A 19,999-nucleotide genomic window follows, 5' to 3' on the forward strand; every position below is an offset into this window, starting at 1 on the left:
GGCAGTGACAGAGACCATCTGACCTACCAAGACTGAAATATTTGCTCTTTGGCTTTCTACAGAGAGTTTGCTGACCCATGCTCTAGAGGTGAGTAAATGCAGAGGACTCGTTAATGGGAACAGGATTACATGAGTTACTGAATGTCCCTGTCGGTTTGTTTGCAGTCGTTGTACTTGAAGGCTAGTTCGGATGGATTGAAATCCATGACTCACGTTTTCTTCCTTGGATAAGCAAATATTTCACTCCATTGTTTTCTGCATAAAGTGCCACTGTTGAAAAGTTTCACTAAATATATACTTTTGAGTCATCTTTTATTTTAGGAACATCTTTTCTTACCGTTTTTGTTATTTTTTTTCTATTCCACTGTTTTGTCTTCCCTCCCTGCCCTTTGTACTTAGCATGGATTTTAAAAATCTTTTATATTTACTACTTCGTCTCAAGATATTTATCTCTTTATATATCTTTTTTATTTTTAAACTTGTCTTCCTTTTTGTCTTTTTCTCTTAATGCAGTAGACTGATTTTTTTTGTTCTGAAATAATTTTTCTTGTTTTTTTTTTCTCTCCCCTCATTTCACATCTTCCATTCTCTACCCACCTAATTTTTGAGTTTGATGTTCTTTCATAGCTTCTATAATCTCCTTTTTGATTTTATGCTATAGACAAATTATTCTACTTCACATTTTCTGCCTTCTTCTAATAGCTTTAAAGGGGATTTATGATTTTCTGTTGCTCTTTTGTTACGTGCAGTCAGTTCTCCTGTGGTCAGGGGAGGAGGAGTGGGCCCTGGCAGCCCTTGTTCGGCTTCATCGCTCCGGAGCTCCCTTTTCTGGTGTCTTCAGGAGGTGGTTTTGGTTTGGGGGGTTTTTTTAGTTTATTTAAAAAAAATTATTTTAAGGTTTATTTATTTTTGAGAGAGAGAGAGAGACAGTGCAAGGGAAGGGCAGAGAGAGAGAGAGAGACACAGAATCCGAAGGAGGCTTCAGGCTCTGAGCTGTCAGCACGGAGCCCGATGCGGGGCTCGAACCCACGAACCTTGAGATTGTGACCTGAGCCGAAGTCGGACGCTTAACCCCCTGAGCCACCCAAGCGCCCCTAAAGTTTAATTTTGAGAGAGAGCACGAACAGGGGAGGGGCAGAGAGACAGAATCCCAAGCAGGCCCCGTGTTGCCAGTACAGAGCCTGATGGGGATGCGGAGCTCAGACTCCGGAACTGAGAGATCATGGCCTGAGCTGAAATACAAGACGCTTAACCGACTGAGCCACCCAGTGGTTTGTCACGGGAGAGCCTCATGCTTTCCGAGACCTTTCTTTTCTGCTCCCTCCTTTTTCTGTCTGAGCTTTTTCTGGTCTTTGCCTCTATCGCCCTATTCGCTGCTTGGACCCTCCTCCTCGCAGTTCTCAGAGTGCTGTGAGTTCCAGAGTTTAAGTGGCCCAGACTGCTAACCTTATTGCTTGGGAGGGTCCCTGCCCTCAGCCTGAGAGTTTGATCACGGGACCCTTCCCAGGTTAGACTACTGGGTGCCAGAGAGTGGCTCCCCTGTTCTCAGGGCCGTCGGAGAAGCCCAGTCGCCTTCCCTCCGCTCCTTTGTGCACAGAGGCTGATACCATGGGGGTCTCATAGCCGTCCGCTTCGTCACTTTCTGACAGACAAACGGTTTGTGGGGGAAACACTGCCTCTTCCTTTCACTGTAGTCTGTGTTTTCTGTTGGCTGTGCTAGGTGCTCCAGCTGCTTTTTTTTTTTTCTGTTTACTTTAAAGAGAGAAGACCGGTCAACGATTTAATTAACATATTAATGAAAGAACCAACAGAATGGTAAAGCCACTCAAAGGGCTATAGGAAACACTGAAGTCTTCCAGTTACTGAAAGAGAGAATGGTGGAATGAGATTGCTAAATTAAATTAGATGCAGAACAGGTTAATGTCCTCATCTGCGTCTCTACCTACAAAATGTATTTGCATTGCTGTCGGTATTCAGCTCACATCTACCCTGACAGAGTTGCAGGAGCCCTATCAGTAACAGACAGTGAATCAGACAAAGGGTACATGGCCCTAGAAAACGAGATAATCCATTGAAAGGACATTCAGGAATTCCTTTTGTCTGATTTCACGGTTTGGATATTTTCTTTTCTTTTTAATTCTTTCCTCAATTTTGCCACCTTTCTAATTCTGAGGTCTGCTCTTTTATAGCTAATTTTGGAATATTAGAGTTTTTTGTGAGCATGTTTTTCTACCATGCTTTTATTTTTTGTAGGGGTATTATTTTTTTCCCTTATACTTTTTTTCTTACGAAAACTTCATATGGGATTTGACTGTTCCTTTTCTATTGGTCATTATTATGTGAAAATAGTTTTCGAAAGGAAGAATGAGTCCAGAGAGCTTTTCTAGCTTTCAGACTCTAAAGCTTCCTCTTCTCTTGTCTTGTCTTTAAGAAATGATAAATACAGATACACTCTGAGTTCTTCAGGACCTGTTTTCCTCCTCAACTTTTATCTAAACTTGCTCTTTCCCGTATATCTGTCACCTCTGTTCCACTCTACTTGAAATCTCTTCCCAGAACTTGCACCATAGTGTAGGGTTTTGTCTTGGAAGGGAGCTTTGAAGGTTTCTAAGCTCACGTGTTCCAGCCATGAACCCATTACTGCTACCCTTGAGTAGATGAAACCCTTTCCAGTTTCAGTTACTGTGCTCAAAATGGCCTGCCTCACTTTGCAGTGAGTAGCTATTGATAGTTTGGGGATTCTTCTGTACTCAAACATGACAGATGCTGTTTTTCTCTGCTGATACTATATAGGTTATCATACAGTTAGTTGTTACTAGTTTATCCACATTAACTTGTATGTTTGGATTCATGGGGGTGTGTACCTTATTACATGGTGCTGTACGTTTTGACTTTGGGGTTTGGTTTTGTTGTCCTTGTTCTGTATGTTTTTATGGAAGGATTTGGAAAAATTGTAAAACTATGTCACTAACACCACCTTAGTCACAGAGTTATGTCTCCCGATGTGGTGAAAGGCAAATTTGGCTTTCCTCTAAACCTAATACAATTTTAGCAGATTTTATTGACATTGAATTTACTGGAATTACTTGAATTGCTATAATTTTTAGGATAGATCTTATATTATGAACTGATACTAATACTCATCAACTAGCCAAAAGATAAGCTTTTATTGTCGTTCAAAATTTATCAAGTTTGGGACAATAGTTACACATTTGCATATACTACTGTTAACTTCTTCAAATTGAGGAATTATATTCAAGAAAGAAGTCCTTATAAAAGTTTGGTTACATTAACCAATCTCAACTGCATCCTATGCTTTGTAGTCTCTATTTGTTCCAAACCTAAGGAATCACGTATAACTGTGATAAGAAAAGAATGAATTTGAAATAATTTACTGAATAACAACCTCTTTGTATCCTCAAAACTTCACTAGGGTTTGGTCTAAATTCTTTCTTTTATTCTTTTTTTTTTTTTTTTTTTTTAATTCCACAAACATTTATGGAGCGCCCACAATGTTCAGGTCCTATACTTAAACTTACAGATAAGACTACATACAGGCGGGAAACAAGAACCTCTGACAAAACCCTATCTGCATAGATTACAGAAGTATGATGGTGTTAGGAGGAGGAATGAGAGAGAGAAATAGAAGATTTGGGGAGGTTTTAATTTGGAGCTGGATTTTTATAAACGCCAACACGAACTGGGGAAAACCAACTGCAGAGAGAGAAGAAGCGTCTATAAATGTCCAGAATTAAAATCAGTTATGTGTAAGGAACGATAAACAAATTATTTTGAAAGAGCCAAAGAAAAATATGAGGAATGGGGTGCCTGGGTGGCTCAGTCAGTTGAGTGGCCGACTTGGGCTCAGGTCATGACCTCAGGGTTAGTGAGTTCAAGCCCCCTGTGGGGCTCTGTGCTGACAGCTGGGAGCCTGGAGCCTGCTTGGGATTCTGGGTCTCCCCCTCTCTCTGCCCCTCCCCCACTCGTGCTCTGTCTCGCTCTCTCAAAAAAGTAAACATTAAAGAAAATTTTAAGAAATATATGAGGAAGAACTAAGACATGAAGTAGTATAGAGGGTTCATTGGTCCCTTAATTTGAAGGCTGAAGATGATCGGCTGCAGTTCATTCATCTGAAAATCAACGGGGATGACATTGTGGAGTCTTGAACTGATCTTCCACAGCATGGTCCCTCCATCTGTGTAGAAAGTGCCAGTCCATGAGGGCCTGGCACCGGGCATGGAGGCCTGGGGCAAGAGTGGGGCTGTGGAGATGAGAAGAGCAGACAGGTTCTGTCTTCATCGCTTGTCTCTTCTTAGGTATGATCTTTCTTTGGAGAGCTCACTCACTCGCCAGATTCACCGTCTGTAACGGATGACTCCCTGATCTGAATCTTTAAGCCAGATCACAGTCCTGTTTTTCGGATCCTTTTATCCAATTGCTTCCAGAAATATAGCCTTCTAACTGGACTCCCTGCCTGTAGCCTCTTTCTGATGCCTTATTGATCTTTCTTTGGTCTTTTCAGTACCTTGCTTAAATTCTTTCACTAGCCACTCATTGCTTTAAAGACAGAACCCAAATGTCTTGTGTAACATGTAATCCCCACTATGATGGGTTCCCCTACTCTGTCTCTCCAAAATTTCTCTTATCATACTTCCTGTTTCCTTTCCCTTGTACGTCCTTATTCCTCTTCTTTGCCTGGAGAATGCCTGCCTATCCCCACGAGGTCATTATCTCCAGGAGCCCTTCCCAGAGTGTTACCCCTCTCCCTGTATCCCACCCCCACCAACCTGGGCTGGTTGAACCATGAACGCCCTAGGTAGGGAGAAATGAATAGAGAAGGAGTAAATGAGATTTCTTGAGAAGGAAAGAGGGTCAGCAATGAAGTTCTGATCATCACAGAAGCATTAAGCTGTATTTACACCTTGAAAATAATGACTCCGTTCTGGCTGCAGGCCAGAGTCACCTGGGGAGCTTTTGGGGGAGGAGGGGGCTGCTAAGCCCTGTCCCAGACACCCTGAGTGTGGGGGCAGGAGAGTAAGGATGGGTGACGTTGGGACCTGAGAACATCTAGGTTTTGTGTTTGTTTTTGAAGATGTCTGGGTAATTCTGCGGTATGGCCACGGCTAAAAACTGAAAATGTGACATTTTTTTTTTAATGTTTATTTATTGAGAGAGAGAGAGAGACAGAGCGTAAGCGGTGGAGGGGCAGAGAGGGAGACACAGAATCAGAAGCAGGTTCCAGGCTCTGAGTTGTCAGCACAGAGCTCGTCGCGGGCTTGAACCCAAGAACCGTGAGATCACGACCTGAGCCAAAGTCGGACCCTTAACCGACGGAGCCACCCACCCAGCCGCCCCTAGAATGTGACATTCTTAAAGTTGTCTCTCTCCCCAGAAACACACCATGAAACAGATACTCTGCCAGCTCCCCCAGCCCTGTTTTCTGCCTGGCCTTTCCTCTAAATACAGCAGTTTTATTATGTAATAAGCTAAATATATAATCAGTTTGTATACTCTTTTGATGCCTGTTGCTGGGAACCATTACTTTATTTACCTCTATACTCCAGTCACCTTAGCCACATGGCCTGACACATAATAGATGCTTGGTAAATATTTAGTGAACGAACAGATAAAGTAGTATAGGTCAAATAAGTGAAATAAGACTTTGGACTTAGATAAGCATGTAACATGAGCATCGTGTTATATATTTTGATTTCGGATCTCTCACACCAGCAATTTAATACCAATGTTAACAAATTGTCATGTAGTAGATCATTGGCTGTTTGTTGAAATTGTGGTTGCTTATCGAATTTGTCTCTAAGTAAAATTTTAGAACTATCTTTTATCAGTTTGCCTTGCTACTATATTATGTAGAAAATTATTTTTAAAAAGGAACACAGTATTTGTTTTCCAAAGGTGTTTCTCAGCTGTTTGTTAGCAACCATAACCTTGCCCTTTTCTTTTGATAGGAAGAGTCCAAAGTGACTTTTTACTTTATTAATGTAGAGTAATACTGGGATGAGTAATACTGTGTCATATTTTATGACTAAAGTTCTTTAACTCTGATCGTCAGTGATCAAAAAACAAACCAGAACACTTCAAAAGAATGTTCTAAAATACATAAATGGTTTGTTCTTTTTCAGAATGTCCAGATTTAGGGATCTCATTTCTTATAAGTTAAATAGTATATTGAAGGGTTATACTTTGAGTATTGGTATACTCTGTAAATTTTAGGTTAAACATAATAATGAGTTATGTATATTATTTCTAATAAATTATTTTAAAAGCATTTGTGATTGTTTAGAATTATAATTGTCTTTTGTCAATTCCTGGTTTAATATAATCTTACTTTTGAGAAACCCACCTCTTAGAACCATGACTGGTAATTGGCAGTTATTCTGAGGCACAGATTTGAGTAGTTTGAGGTTAGCCGGCAGGCTAAAGCCTAGTGGCTTCATTTATGAATAGCTTACTGCCCTCCATCTTGCATTTTGATGTAACTTACGATCTCTACTGGCCGCCCTGTAAGATAACACAATAAAACATGATTTCTCTTGTGACAGAGGTCCAAAAAATAAAGCCAGCTGCTAGTATAGGTGATGAAAGTGAAGAGGAACAGAAGATAGATATAGGAAAATGGTTCTTAGCCAAAAACATAAAAGTAAAATATAAAACAATTATTCCTGATAATGCTCTGAGAAGCCATTAAAGTATCCAGAGCTGTTTATCCTTAAGCTTAATTGTCCCTAGACCACTGTAAATCATTCCTGGACTGATATGTGCATTTAAATGCTTGTGTCCTTTTTTAATTACAAACGTAATACAAGGATGCACTGTCCTTGTTCAAAATGTAAAAAAAAAAAAATTTTTTTAAGTTTCCTTGTATCACCTTCATCCTCTGAAGTAACCAGTTACTATTTGATGTGTCCCAGGTTCTTTTCTGTTTATTTACGTACTTTCACACAATGTGTATAATGGTGACCTATAGATTGTCATGTACATGTGCTACAGCTTGCTTTTTCTCTTTTTCTCTTGTCATTACTATATAAGGCTGCCTTATTCTTTTTTGGTCGCCATATTGTAGTCCATAGGCTAGAGTATGATAATCTACTTAACCAGTCCTTTAGCAGTGGCACTTTAGTATATTTTCCAGTTCTTCTATATTAAAAATAATGCTGCAGTGTATCTTCTCCTTGTGCACAAAGGAGGAACTGTTGCTATGTCTCTAATACAGATGTCAAGAAGTGGAAATGCTGGGTTGCAAGTTTCAGTTTTGATTCAGTTACATTATTGTTCACTTGCCTTCCAATAATTTGACAAATTTAAACTTCTCTATCAGTGTATGATAATAAACATATCTCTACACTCTTCTCAATCCTGGACTTTCTTAATCTTTAAAATTTTTGCCAATTGTTGTGATAGACAACCAGACAGAAAATTAATAAGGAAATACAGCACTTGAACATAAACCAGTTGGACCTAAAAGACCTATACAGAAGAACTCTCTATCCATTAAGAGCAGAGTATACATTTTTCTCAAGTATACACAGAACATTCTTTAGATAAACTGTATGTTAGGCCACAAAATAAGCCTTAATATATTTGAAAAGACTGAAATTATACAAGATATTTTTGCAATTACAATGGAATGAAACTAGAAATAACAGAAGGTAAACTGGGAAATTCACAAGTATGTAGGAATTAAACAACACACTATTGAACAACCAATGGATCAAAGAAGAAATCACAAAGAAAATTAGAAAATACTTTGAGACAAATGAAAATGAAAACACAACATAACAAACTAGTGGGATACAGCAAAAGCAGTGCTAAGAGGGAAATGTATAGCTATAAACTCTTACGTTAAAAAGGGAAAGATCTCAAATCAGCAATCTAGCTTCACACTTTAAGAAACTAGCAAAAGACGAACAAGCGAAGTTCAAAGCTAGCAGAAGCAAGGAAATAATAAAGATTAGAGGGGGCATTACGTAAATTAGGGAATAGAACAATAGAGAAAAATGTATGAAATTAAAATAATGGTTCTTTGAAAAGATCGACAAATTGACAAATCTTTAGGTGACTTAATAAAAGAGAGAAGACTCAGATACCTAAAATCAGAAATGAAAGTGGAGACATTACTACCAATTTACAGAAATAAAAAGGATTATAAGAGAGAACTGTGAACAATTTTACACTACCAGATTGCATAACCTAGGTGAAGAGGACAAATTCCTAGAAACACATAACCTACCAAGACTGAATCATAGAGATAATCTGAATAGATCTGTATATTAAAGAGCCTGAATAAGTAACCAAAATACCTCCCAACAAAGAAAAGCCATTGACCAGATGGATTCACTGGTGAATTCTACCAAACGTTTAAAGTAGAGTTCACACCAATCCTTCTCAAATTCTTCCAAAATATTGAAGAGGAGAAACAATTATTAACTCACTCTTTGAGGCCAGCAATACCTTGATACCAAAGCCAAAGATACTACAAGAAAAGAAAACTATAGACCAATATCCCTCATGAGTGTCGATGTGGAAATCTTCAAGAAAATACTAGCAAAGTGGACTCAGCATATTAATAGAATTATACACTAAGACCAAGTGAGATTTATTCCTGGCACGCAAGTATGGTTCAACAAATGAAAACCAATCAATGTAATAATCCCACTGTAACAGAATTAAGGAGGAGAAAGCCTGGTGATCATTTCAATGGATGCAGAAAAAGCATTAGACAAAATCCAACACCCTTTCATGATTTAAAAAAAATAAAACACCCAACAAACTAGGAATAAAAAGAAATTTCCTATGGATAAATGAGATGTGGTATATACATACAGTGGAATATTGAGCTTTAAAGAGGAATTCTGATACATGCTATAATATGGATGAACCCTGAAAACATGCTAAACGAAATAAGCCAGACACAAAAGGACAAATGTATGATTTTGCTTATATGAAGTACCTAGAATAGTCAAATTCATAGAGGTAGAAAATATAAGTTGTTACCTGGGGCTGGGGAAAGGGGAAATGGTAGTTAAAGTTTTTTTTTTTTTTTTTTTTTTTCAACATTTATTTTATTTTTGGGACAGAGAGAGACAGAGCATGAACGGGGGAGGCACAGAGAGAGAGGGAGACACAGAATCGGAAACAGGCTCCAGGCTCCGAGCCATCAGCCCAGAGCCCGACGCGGGGCTCAAACTCACGGACCGTGAGATCGTGACCTGGCTGAAGTCGGACGCTTAACCGACTGCGCCACCCAGGCGCCCCTAGTTAAAGTTTAATGTATACAGTTTCCATTTGGGAAGTTGACAGAAGGAGATGATGGTGGTGATGGTTGCACAACAATGTGAATGTGCTTAATGCCTGTGAACTCTCCCTACTGTACTGTGCCCTTAAAAGTGGTTAAAGTGGTAAATTTTATGTACATTTCATCACGGCTTTTTTTTTTAATGTGAGAAAAAGGGAAAAAAGTAATTTGAGTTCTTTATGTCATATGGATATTTACCTCTGGTTTATTAGGTATGTTGCAGTTTTGTTTTTTAGTCTCTTGTTTTTGTCTCTTGGTGGGATCATTTATTTAATATTTTTACAGTTTGAGAGTTTTAGTTAAATTTTATTTTCATCCTATTTGGCATTTTTCAGACCCTCTAATTGTAAAGAATTATATTTATTTCAGAAATGCCTTGTGAGATTTTCTTGTTTTTAGATTATTTTCATCCTCTCACTGTCTAGTCTTTGCTTCTAGAACTCAGGAAGATTTTAGAAAATCTGGAATTATGTTTATTAACTCTTTTTTGTTGTTTCCATCTCTTTAATCTTGTATGCTCTTCTCTGGGAGAATTCCTCAACTTCATTTTCTAGCTTGCTAATGCCTCACTACTGTCTATTCTACTAGTTAGCTGAACTACTGACATTTCTATTTTTGCAATAGATAAAATTTTGACAATTTTTAAAAATATTTCCAAGATCTCTAATTTTTTTGTTTTGTTTTCCCATAGTAGTATTTATTTTCTTGATGTATTGCCCTCTGTTACCTTTCTAGAGGTATTGTTTATATTGCTTTTAACCTCTCCTTCTGTTTGCTCTGTTAACTAATATAAAATAAGCCATAAATCAAATGAAGTTATGCTAAGGCCAATAAAGATTGTTTAGAAGTTGCAAACTTGTGAACTTAACCAGTTGTTACTACTTATGTGATTTTGTGTAAATTATGTAACCATTCTAAACCTCTGTTTTCTGTATTTAACGATAAAACTTTAATCTCAAATTTGATTCATAGCTCTTCTCCACTCTTCAGCACATTTGGCTGGCCGGCCTGCCTCCCTCCCCTCCTCCTTTTCCCTCCCCTCCCCTCCCGTCCCTTTCCTTCCTTCCTTCCTTCCTTCCTTCCTTCCTTCCTTCCTTCCTTCCTTCCTTCCTTCCTTTATTATTGAGCTCCTACTAAGTGTTAGACACAGAGAACAAAACAAAGTCTTTGCCCTCATGAAGCTTACATTCCAGTGGAGGCATAGATTGTATCTGTCAGTGACCCTAGAAATGTGTAGAGGAGACAGACTGCTCATCGCATATGTCTCCACTTTTTTGAAACCCAGCCTCCTCCAAGATGTTAGGCAAGGAGAGGGGAGCAGAAATAAAGTCTCTTTGCCTTACTGGATGAGATTACATGAGCAATGGCTCCATCAAATGTTGATAACCATTCCTGTGAACCCTCCCTAAATATTGATAGTCTCTTGCAAGAGTAGCCACATCTTTTGGACGACCTCTAGCAAGTAGCATACCGTGCACCCTTCCAATACATGCTGGTTTTTGCCCACCCACATGCAGTCATCCCAGCAAGACCATATCTTCACAATCTCACCTCTGGGCTTTGTACTAGAGGATCCAGAAATTCATGTAGGTGCCATCTTGGCCCACTCTACTTCTGAGAGTTCCTAAGGGAAGGAAGGCTTGCAGAGTGGAAAGAGTAGTCTCATTTCAAAGAACGACAGGCCCCCAACACCAACAGCTTTATTTCTCAGTTCTTTTCTGATAAAGTGGGGGTGGCTGTAGGGGGTATGGATGGTGCATCCCTGATCGGCCTCTAATAAGTAAGTCCTGCAAGGAAGTCATGATGAAAACACATTGTCTTACTCCTCCACTGCCCGTGATAGATTTCTCTCACCCTCAGCTGATGGCTGGTGTCGCTTGCTGATGCCTCCTCAGATTAAAAATATGGGTGTCTTAATCTTGGTTTCTCCCAGAAAGTAGAAACTGAGGCAAAGCTTGTGTGCTGACATTCTGGGGGGCAATAAGGGACTAGGAAAAGGAGGAAATGCCAATACCAGGGTGAGTTGTTGACTTGGCACGTGGGTCCACGTTGCCCCATAGGGTATATAGACCCTCGTATTTGCAGGTTGCACGTTCGTGATGCACTCGAGAAGCCCTAGAACAGAACACGCGATTGATACATATGCAACTGATTAAGGGGTAGGCTTAGAGGGTGTGAGGAGGAGGATACTGTGCGCTCCTTGTACTGTTCACCTGTGCTCACGCACCCCTTTAAGTCCAGTCTGTCACAGAGACTTCTGGGTCGTGACGTGCCACCATCTCTGCAGAAGTTTTTGTACACGGGAACAAGTTACAGTCTCTGCTGCTGCATAAAGGCATGATTCAGGAACACCTTACTCCCCTGCTGCCATAACAGGTCTCCCTCAGCCTTGGCCAGCACGTCGGTGGGTCCAAGTTGCTTGCCCCACTTCATCCTCGAGGGTCTGAGCCCCTAGTTTGTTTATCTCTCTTGAGCCTTGGTGGCTCCAGAGCCAGGCTGTAACTGGGAAACACCACATCTGGGAGTGGCGGTGAGAGGGACCAATTCTGCTTCCACCCCCTGATTCCTAGGACCAAGCGTGACGGCTGTGGAGGACATAGCACCATAGATAGGCCGTTTCACGTGTATCACACTCTGAGGGACAGTGCTCCAACACTGCAGAATTTTAACCCTGAGCTGCTAGAATAGCTAACGCTTTAATAGACAATTCCATCGTCCTGTTAAGCTGTCTGCTTCTGGACAGCGGGGCATATGGAAGAACCGGTGGATCGGGTGATTGATTACCTTTCTGTTGTTGTGACTCCTTTGCTATGAAACGGGCCCCTAAGTCTGAGGTGGTAGTGTTGGGTAGGGTCTCGTAAGTAAAGCAGGCACTGTACAAGCCCTGAAAGGACGGTGCTGGCAGAGGTCCTGAGGATAGAGGAGGAAATCCAGCGTCCAGTGGAGATGTCAGTTCCAGCCGGGCCGAATCATGCCCACCGTAGTAGCAGGGTCCGACGTAGTCGACTAGCCGCCACGTCTGCTCAGGCAACGGTCCCGATTTCATCGTCCCTTCTCAACTGCTGGCAGGGTGGACACTCAGCAGTGCCAGTGGTTCCCTCGCCTCGGTGAAAGGGAGTCCCTGCTGGTTGGGCCCGTACATATCCTTCAGATCCGCGCTGTCGCCCCTCTTTCCATGGGCCTCTTCCGGAAGCACCACGATGGCCCAGGAGAGACACTTGTTGATATGCACAGGATAAATCATTGTGTTTATCTAGTGCCTCTGAGGCACTAACCTAAGCATTAACATAAGACAGAGATCCCCCCACATTGTGCACACTTCCTAGGCCCATTTATATGCCTCTTTTCCAAAATTTCTTCTCTCAGCGTTTTTAATCTTGCCCTTCCGAGCCCCTAAGCAATTAGCCAGGCCATTCACTACTTCTCAGGAGCCTGTATCTGTCTGTACTTCATGCCCTTTCTCCCTCCGTTTAAGTAGACGGCCAAGTAAACTGCCTACAGCTCTGCCTGCTGGAATTGTTTCCCTTTACTGCTCTGCCTCAGGATTGTCCTTAATCAAGCACCACCCTCAGCTACCCACCCTCCCCCCACCACCACCAAATGAGGAATTGAAGGGGTAATATTGGTGTGATGTACCAGGACCGTCAGGGACATCTATGTAATTTACCTACGCCCTTTGGCCTTGTTCAGGCCTGGTTCCAGACAGACCGTTCCATCACATAATAGGTTGCCACCGTACCTGCCCAACCTGGTGACTTGGTAGACTTGACCCTTTTCATTTTGGACATGTCTGACTGCGTCAGTCTCCTGATGTCCCGTGGGCAGGTCCTCTGTCTTTACTAGGGCTGCTAGCACACCAGGAGCACACGTGGTTCCCTGCCATGGAGGGCATAGCCTCGCTTCAGAGCCCTAGGGCTCTGTGTTGCAGTTCTGTTCCTGCCTTTGTCTCCCATGGAGACCCCCGGTTCCATCAGACGTGCTGGGTCACATGGCCTGTGCAGCAGGGCAGCTCGCACCACAGCCTGGACCCCGCAACCGAGGCTTCTTTTGCCCTGGATTCCACTCAAAACGGAGCATTGAGATTATTCCATTAACAGGTCAGAGCAGAATTTCCAGCTGCAGCAGATGTTTCCTCCAACAGATAGAGTCCTACCTGTTGCTTTGCCCCCTTCTTAGCGCCAGGGAATGCAAGGTACAGCAACTTGTTCTTTACCGTAGAGGAGACATCCCAGAGAGCCTCAGGCCATCAGACCTATTCCAACTTTTCGAATGTGGCCGACCCAGAATTTTCATGGCATACATTTGACTTCCCAGGGTGTCCAGAATACTTGCCATTTTCTGTTCACCAAATCTTATTTGTATGATGTCATCAGTTTACTACACTAACATGATGTTCTGTGGATAGCAAGTCCTTTTGGACTCTGGGACAGAACAGAAAAGTTAACAGCCTCGGGACATGAAATACAAGCTGCTGTCCTTCCCACCATAAAAGCCAGTTACATTTTATCCTCCTTACTAATGGGAATTGAAAAGAACACATTGCGGGGGAGGGGGAAGAGAAGAACCCTCAGACCAGATCAATAGCCATATGCCAAATGCTAGAGGATGTGTTGATCTGTTCCAGTCAAGGACCTACATCTTGCCCGACAGCTAAGATTAAAGCTACCACTCGAGTTAAGTTGACGGTAGTCCACTGTTGGCTGTCTCGATCCATCTCGCTGAAGAAGGCCCATAGATTCGTTGAATGCAAATGTAGTGGAAACTATCCCTCCTGCCTGCTGTAATTTTGATGACTACCTCTGCATTTTCCCTTGGTGTGCAGCATTGTTTCTATTTATTATCTTGTCCCAGGGGTAGGGGATAGAATTGTCAGGGGCTCCCACTTGGCCCTTCCCACCATGATGGTTCTGAGAAGATTTTGGAGGTCACCAGCTGCTTTGTCAAAGCTCTGAAAGCAAGTAACGGAAGCCAGCAGATTCTACAATCTTTGCAGTTACCGTTGCCCCCATGTAATAATTCGTGTTCCACCACCGCTTCACCACCCCATCTCTACCAATCAATGGCTGTAGTCCTTCTCGCCATTTCACTAATGAGGGACCCCCGTTGCAGAATCTCATTGTGTGTGTCTAATCTCTAGGGCCAGTCTCAGTATTGTGTCCTAGCCAGGGTTACCTCCAGAAATCGGCCTGAGACGTGAGCTCATTGACCGTCTATTTTGAGGTGTGGTCCCAGGAACAGAAGGAGGCAGTTAACGCCAAATGTCTATAATTAAGCTGGTCACCACTGTGGGCAACTGAGGCTTGACTGTGCTAGAACCTTCTGAAGAGCCATGTACGATACACTGCGAAATTGTCTTGTCAAGGGACTGAAGGGGGAGCTTTTACTCACCAGCTCCTGTGCTCCATTAGTCACTGGATTAAGTGGGGTGTTAATTTCTCACACGTAAATGCCACACACCCCAGCATCCAGGAAGCCCACAGTGGGAAGCAGGAGCCGCCTGGCGCAGCTGGTTGCCGTAATAACGAAGTAAAAGTGGGCCGAGGGGACAGGGGCCTGGGCACAGGACATGGTACCATTTGTCTTTAGGTTTTGGCTTTGCTGAGTTTCAGGGGGCAATGAGAAAAATCCCACTCGACATCCTGTTACACAAGCATAAGTGATCTTACATTATACTGGAAGTTGTTTGTTATCCTGTGTACTTGAGATCAAAGTCACCAGTAACAGCACCAATACCTCATTTTATTTGCTGTTTGTATTGTTACTGCAAAAAAGAACCATGGTTTTGGTAATAGCAAACTCCTTAGCCTGAGATTCTGTTTATAGTCTTTCCAATAGGATAAAGAGCTGAATTGGTCTTTTTCTGAACCAAGTTCTTAGTAAAGCTTGGATACAGTTAAACTTTTAATCCAAATGATTTTTTAAAACTCAAATCTACATATAAATATATTGCTAATTTCTTTCATGCTCATCTAGTCCAAATGGAACTGCCTTTTTTGTTATTTTTGGCTGGTTACTAAATATTTTGGAACTCTTGTTTTTTAGAAGTTCCATTTCATATTTGAATCAATCCTTCCTTTTTTAGTAAGATTTAAGCTTCTATTTTTAACTGAGCTATTTTTAGTGAGATACTAGTAAGTAGCTATTTGTAATGTTGAATTCTAGAGTTTTAGAGTGGAACATAGTTTTTTCTGTTTGTTTCATTTTTTTAATGTTTATTTTTGAGAGAAAGCGAGTGCGCGCATGAGTGAGCAGGAGTGGGGCAGGGCAGAGAGCGAGGGAGACACAGAATCTGAAGCCAGCTCCAGGCTCTGAGCTGTCAGCACAGAGCCCGATGCGGGGCTCGAACACACAGACCGCGAGATCAGTACCTGAGCCAAAGTTGGATGCTTAACTGACTGAGCCACCACGGTGCCCCTAAAGTGAAACATAATTTTCTTATATTTAGAAAAAGCCCTTACAATATTTCTTGTGAACTATGGAAACTTTTCATACACTTAAATGACTTTTAAACACGTTTAATTTAGTAACATAAAACATGAGAGCTACACACAAGGGCTGAAGAATCAAATTGTACTGTTACCGTATTTATTTACAGATAAAATTGTTTATGTAGTCATCTATAGAAGGTCTTTACAAACATAATTAAAAAGCTGAAAAAAAAGTGGGTTGGCAATTGCATTTCACGATATCCCATGCAGAGGGCAGCAGAGAGCTTGGCTATTGTTTTCTCTTTCCCATAATATGGCTTTCCTGGCCTAATTTCCAATTGCTGGTTATTATTCCAGACAAAAGTAAGTGAAAACAAATAATATCTAGACCCAGAAAAAGTAATGATTATTCTTCAGCTGTAATTAATCTAAATTCCAGAATTCTGATTTCACATGAAAAGGAGGAAAAAAGGTAAGTAGCCTTTTTCTATACAAGGGAAGCAATGTTATCTTTCTCTTTACCTTCTTCATATTTTAGGAAAGAAAGCATTGAAGGCTGCCTACAGGCAGGAGAACAGAGCTTATAATTATAACTGGTCTGTAGAAACCTGTATTCTCATTAAAAACTGGTATCTGTTACAAAGCTGCATTATTATTTCTAGAAAACTCAGTTTTTAAGTTTATAAATTCTAGATTTTCCACACAAAGAAAAGACACTTAACCAATCTGTGCTTCAGTTATGTGATATGTAGTATTTATAAATCATACTTTGGGGCGCCTGGGTGGCTCAGTCGGTTAAGCATTCGACTTCAGCTCAGGTCATGATCTCACAGTCCATGAGTTCGAGCCCCGCATCAGGCTCTGTACTGACAGCTCGGAGCCTGGAGCCTGCTTGAGATTCTGTGTCTCCCTCTCTCTGGCCCTCCCCCATGCATGCTCTGTCTCTCTCTGTCTCAAAAATAAACAAACATTTAAAAAAAAATTTTTGTAATCATACTTTAATAAGATCCTAATAACATTATGAAACAGTTGAAATAGGATCTCTTCTAAAACTTAAGCAACTGGAACTATTTTGCTGTCTTTTTACTTGCCTGCCTTGTTATAAAAAGGCCCTAAGGCAAATAATGTCTCAATTGTTTTATGGTTTCCTTCTCTGTAAAATGTTGACATTTATATCACAAACATCGCCTGGGACTAGTTGCCCAGCTCCCAGAGGACGACCGGTTCCGGCCTCACATGCAGCGTGTACCACACGTGTGCTCGTGGCAGGACATTTCCAGTCTCACCTGGAAAGTGGGTGGCAGGAGCTGCGAGACCAGTTTGAAGCCTGTCCAGCCACTGATTAACTCTGCAACTTTGGGCAGCCTGTCAGAGTCCCGGCTTCCTCCATCTGTAAAATGGTGCTCATAACACATACTTCATAAAGCTGGCAAGGTGAGATTGTGCAGGAAACTCCTGGCACGGAGTAAGGACACAAGTTTCCCTTCTCTTTTTTCACTGCCATTCTGCAGTTTCCTCCTAAGAAAACTGAGGAGGATGAGTCAATGATCTCAAAGGACCTTTTCAGCCCTCTGATTTCGGGGAGCATTGTTAGAGTCCTGAGTCTCTCTGGCTCATCACTCGGCACGTGTCGAACATCTCGTGTTCATTGTTGCTTTTTTAGATGCTATCTACAGTTGTCTAAGTTATATTTAGATCACAACCCTGAACATTCGAAACGAAACAAAGATTTTAGGGTTGGTGAGCTGGGATTTTTGTGCTGTGACTGTCACCATTAACCCTCATTTGGCTCCTGTAGGCTTTCTATTTTTACATTTATGAGACTTCTCCCTTTACATCTTGGGTCCTCAGCTGCAGGAGAGAAATGAGAGGAATCTCTTCTCATTATCTTGGCCTTACCTCTGTCAGAACTAGACAGAAAAACAGTGGAGAAAGATGTCAGGGAAGAGACCATGAGATCACCCTCGCAGCTTCTTTCCTGTCAGCTGTGTGCAAGCCCCGTATCCCTTTATGAGGCTCAGTGACCATCAAGTTTTTGGCCTCGCTTGCATCATTTTTGGGCCAGCGTAGCCAACGCAACCAGACTGCTGGGTTCTAGCCTGGCCCCTCTCTAGCTCTGAGAGCTCGAGCAGGTGCGTGTTGCCCATGATCGCTCGGTGTTCCACTTTCATGCTGCATGGTGCTGTCTGCACAGCCGCTCCCGAGGCCAGCTACGTCACCCACACGCGTGATCGGGGGTCAGGTAACGAAGGGTAGGCGGCGAAATATTCGCAGTCACCATTACTTTTTTAAAAAGGCTCAGAGCCAAAAGATGAATTATCATCGAACACAGATTACATTGGTGTTTGCAGAGAGAAGAGCAACACTGATGCCTCCTGCAGCCCTTCGTGGGTTGTTTTCTGCAGATTGTCATCATACATGGTCTGTGCCCACTATTTCTTCTGCCTCTTCAGCCTCTGTAATTGATCTCCTGTCCTCAGCCCGCTGAACCAGCACACTCGAGGTCCTCATTAAACATGTCAGTACCAAATCCATGAGTCTTTTCTTACCCTTCTTAACCTTTTTGCTCAATGAACACCTTTTCGTCTGCTGGCATCTTGTTATGTTTCTTTTCTGCTGACTTTTCCTTTTGCAAAAGTCTTCTTCCCTTGGCATTTCTCCAAAGTTGGATCCTTGGGCCCTTGTTCTTTTTGTCCAGATTTTTTCTCCCAAGCATCTCATTCACCCATAGCTTCCACTCTGATCCCTGTGTATGTGACTCCCCAGTCTAAGTCTGCCCTCTGGCCTCTTCCAAGTCCTTGTCCAGCAGTTCCAAGTCCTAGCTCAGTTTTTTCATTTCTTGCCCCACCTCAGACTCAGATCTAAAATGAAACTCTGAATTCTCTTTCAGAGCTCATTCTTCCTCATTTCTTTATATGCATTAACTGTTACCCCTCCTAACTTTAAAATTGTAGGCACCTCTGACTTGTGCGACATACCCTTTTCCTTTCCCACTGTCCCTGCCTTAGCGCCAAGTTCTTGATACTGGATTGTGCTTTTTGCATTATGTGTCCAGTCATCTTTCAAAGCCTCTGAAACGCCAGCTTACAATTTAACTTTCAGTATCTGTCACCTACTCAGTAAAATCCTCTGCTCATCCCTGTTTACCCACAGCCCGTGACCACAGTCTGGGTGCTCACTCCTTCATGCTCTTTTGGGAAAGCCTTGCACTTTTCCCTTACCTGGACCTGTGAAGAACATAACATGGCCTTCCAGGTACCACTCACATAACATCTTACAGCCTCTCCTGTAGCATCTTTCCCAGCCCCGTCCCCCTCCCCTCCCCCCGCCCCCCGGAAAACTGCCAGAAGTGGTTCTCCTGAACTCCTGTGGCACTTACCAGCTAACTGTACCACTTCGGAATTTTCGCAAGCTTTTATTACTTATCTCTTTGTGTAGGCTAGTTTTACATAATGGTCTGCTAGTACTTTAGAGCAGATGCGAAACCTACTTTTTGTATCCCCCACATAATCTAAAATAGTGCCTTCCACATAGATTTCTCAGACTTCTCTCATCCTAATAAATCCTAAGAATAGAATTTTTTTTTTTTGCAACTCACTGTCATCATCTTCATAGTAGCATCTAGTTAAGATAAAATCCTACCTTTCAAGATAGAATACAGTGCTTTCTGTTGAGGAAGAAAATCTTAGCACACCTACCAAACCATCATAAGCAGTGCTTTTCCCCAGAGGAAAGGATTTCGACTACAAAGTTGGAGACTGTCACTGGCACGTGACTTAGGGCAAGTTAATTCACCTCTGTGAACCTCCTTGCTCTGTAAGGTGCAAGACATTTTAAGTAGCTCTCATGAGTTTTTTAAATTTCTTTAAATGTTTATTTCTGAGAAAGAGAAAGTGTGAGCAGGGGAGGGGCAGAGAGAGAGGGAGACACAGAATCTGAAGCAGGATCCAGGCTCTGAGGTGCCAGCACAGAGCCCAACGTGGGGCTCGAACTCATGAACCAGGAGAACATGACCTGAGCCGAAGTCTGACGCTTAACCCCTGAGCCACCCAGGTTCCCCAGTCTTGTGATTCTTTTAGGACTATATCAAGATCAGTTAATTCAGAATAGAGAAGGACCCTGCTATTAGAACGAAATCACCTTTTTTTTGTATTTATGTTAGAAAACATGTTACGCAGATACAAAGTTTTTAAAACATAACAGAAAAAAAATATCTGCCTCCAAGTCTGAGAAATGCTGAACTTTAACATCTTAGGGG

General features: G+C 41.9%; 1 protein-coding gene across 1 annotated transcript in view; it reads left to right on the forward strand.

The window, feature by feature from the left end:
• The window catches only part of NET1 (neuroepithelial cell transforming 1), a 61,055-nt gene that overhangs the window by 27,529 nt on the left and 13,527 nt on the right, over nucleotides 1–19,999 (forward strand). The gene's annotated exons all lie outside the window — the stretch shown is intronic.

The sequence above is a fragment of the Panthera tigris genome, chromosome B4, assembly GCF_018350195.1.
Source record: "Panthera tigris isolate Pti1 chromosome B4, P.tigris_Pti1_mat1.1, whole genome shotgun sequence".
Taxonomy (NCBI): Eukaryota; Metazoa; Chordata; class Mammalia; order Carnivora; family Felidae; genus Panthera; species Panthera tigris.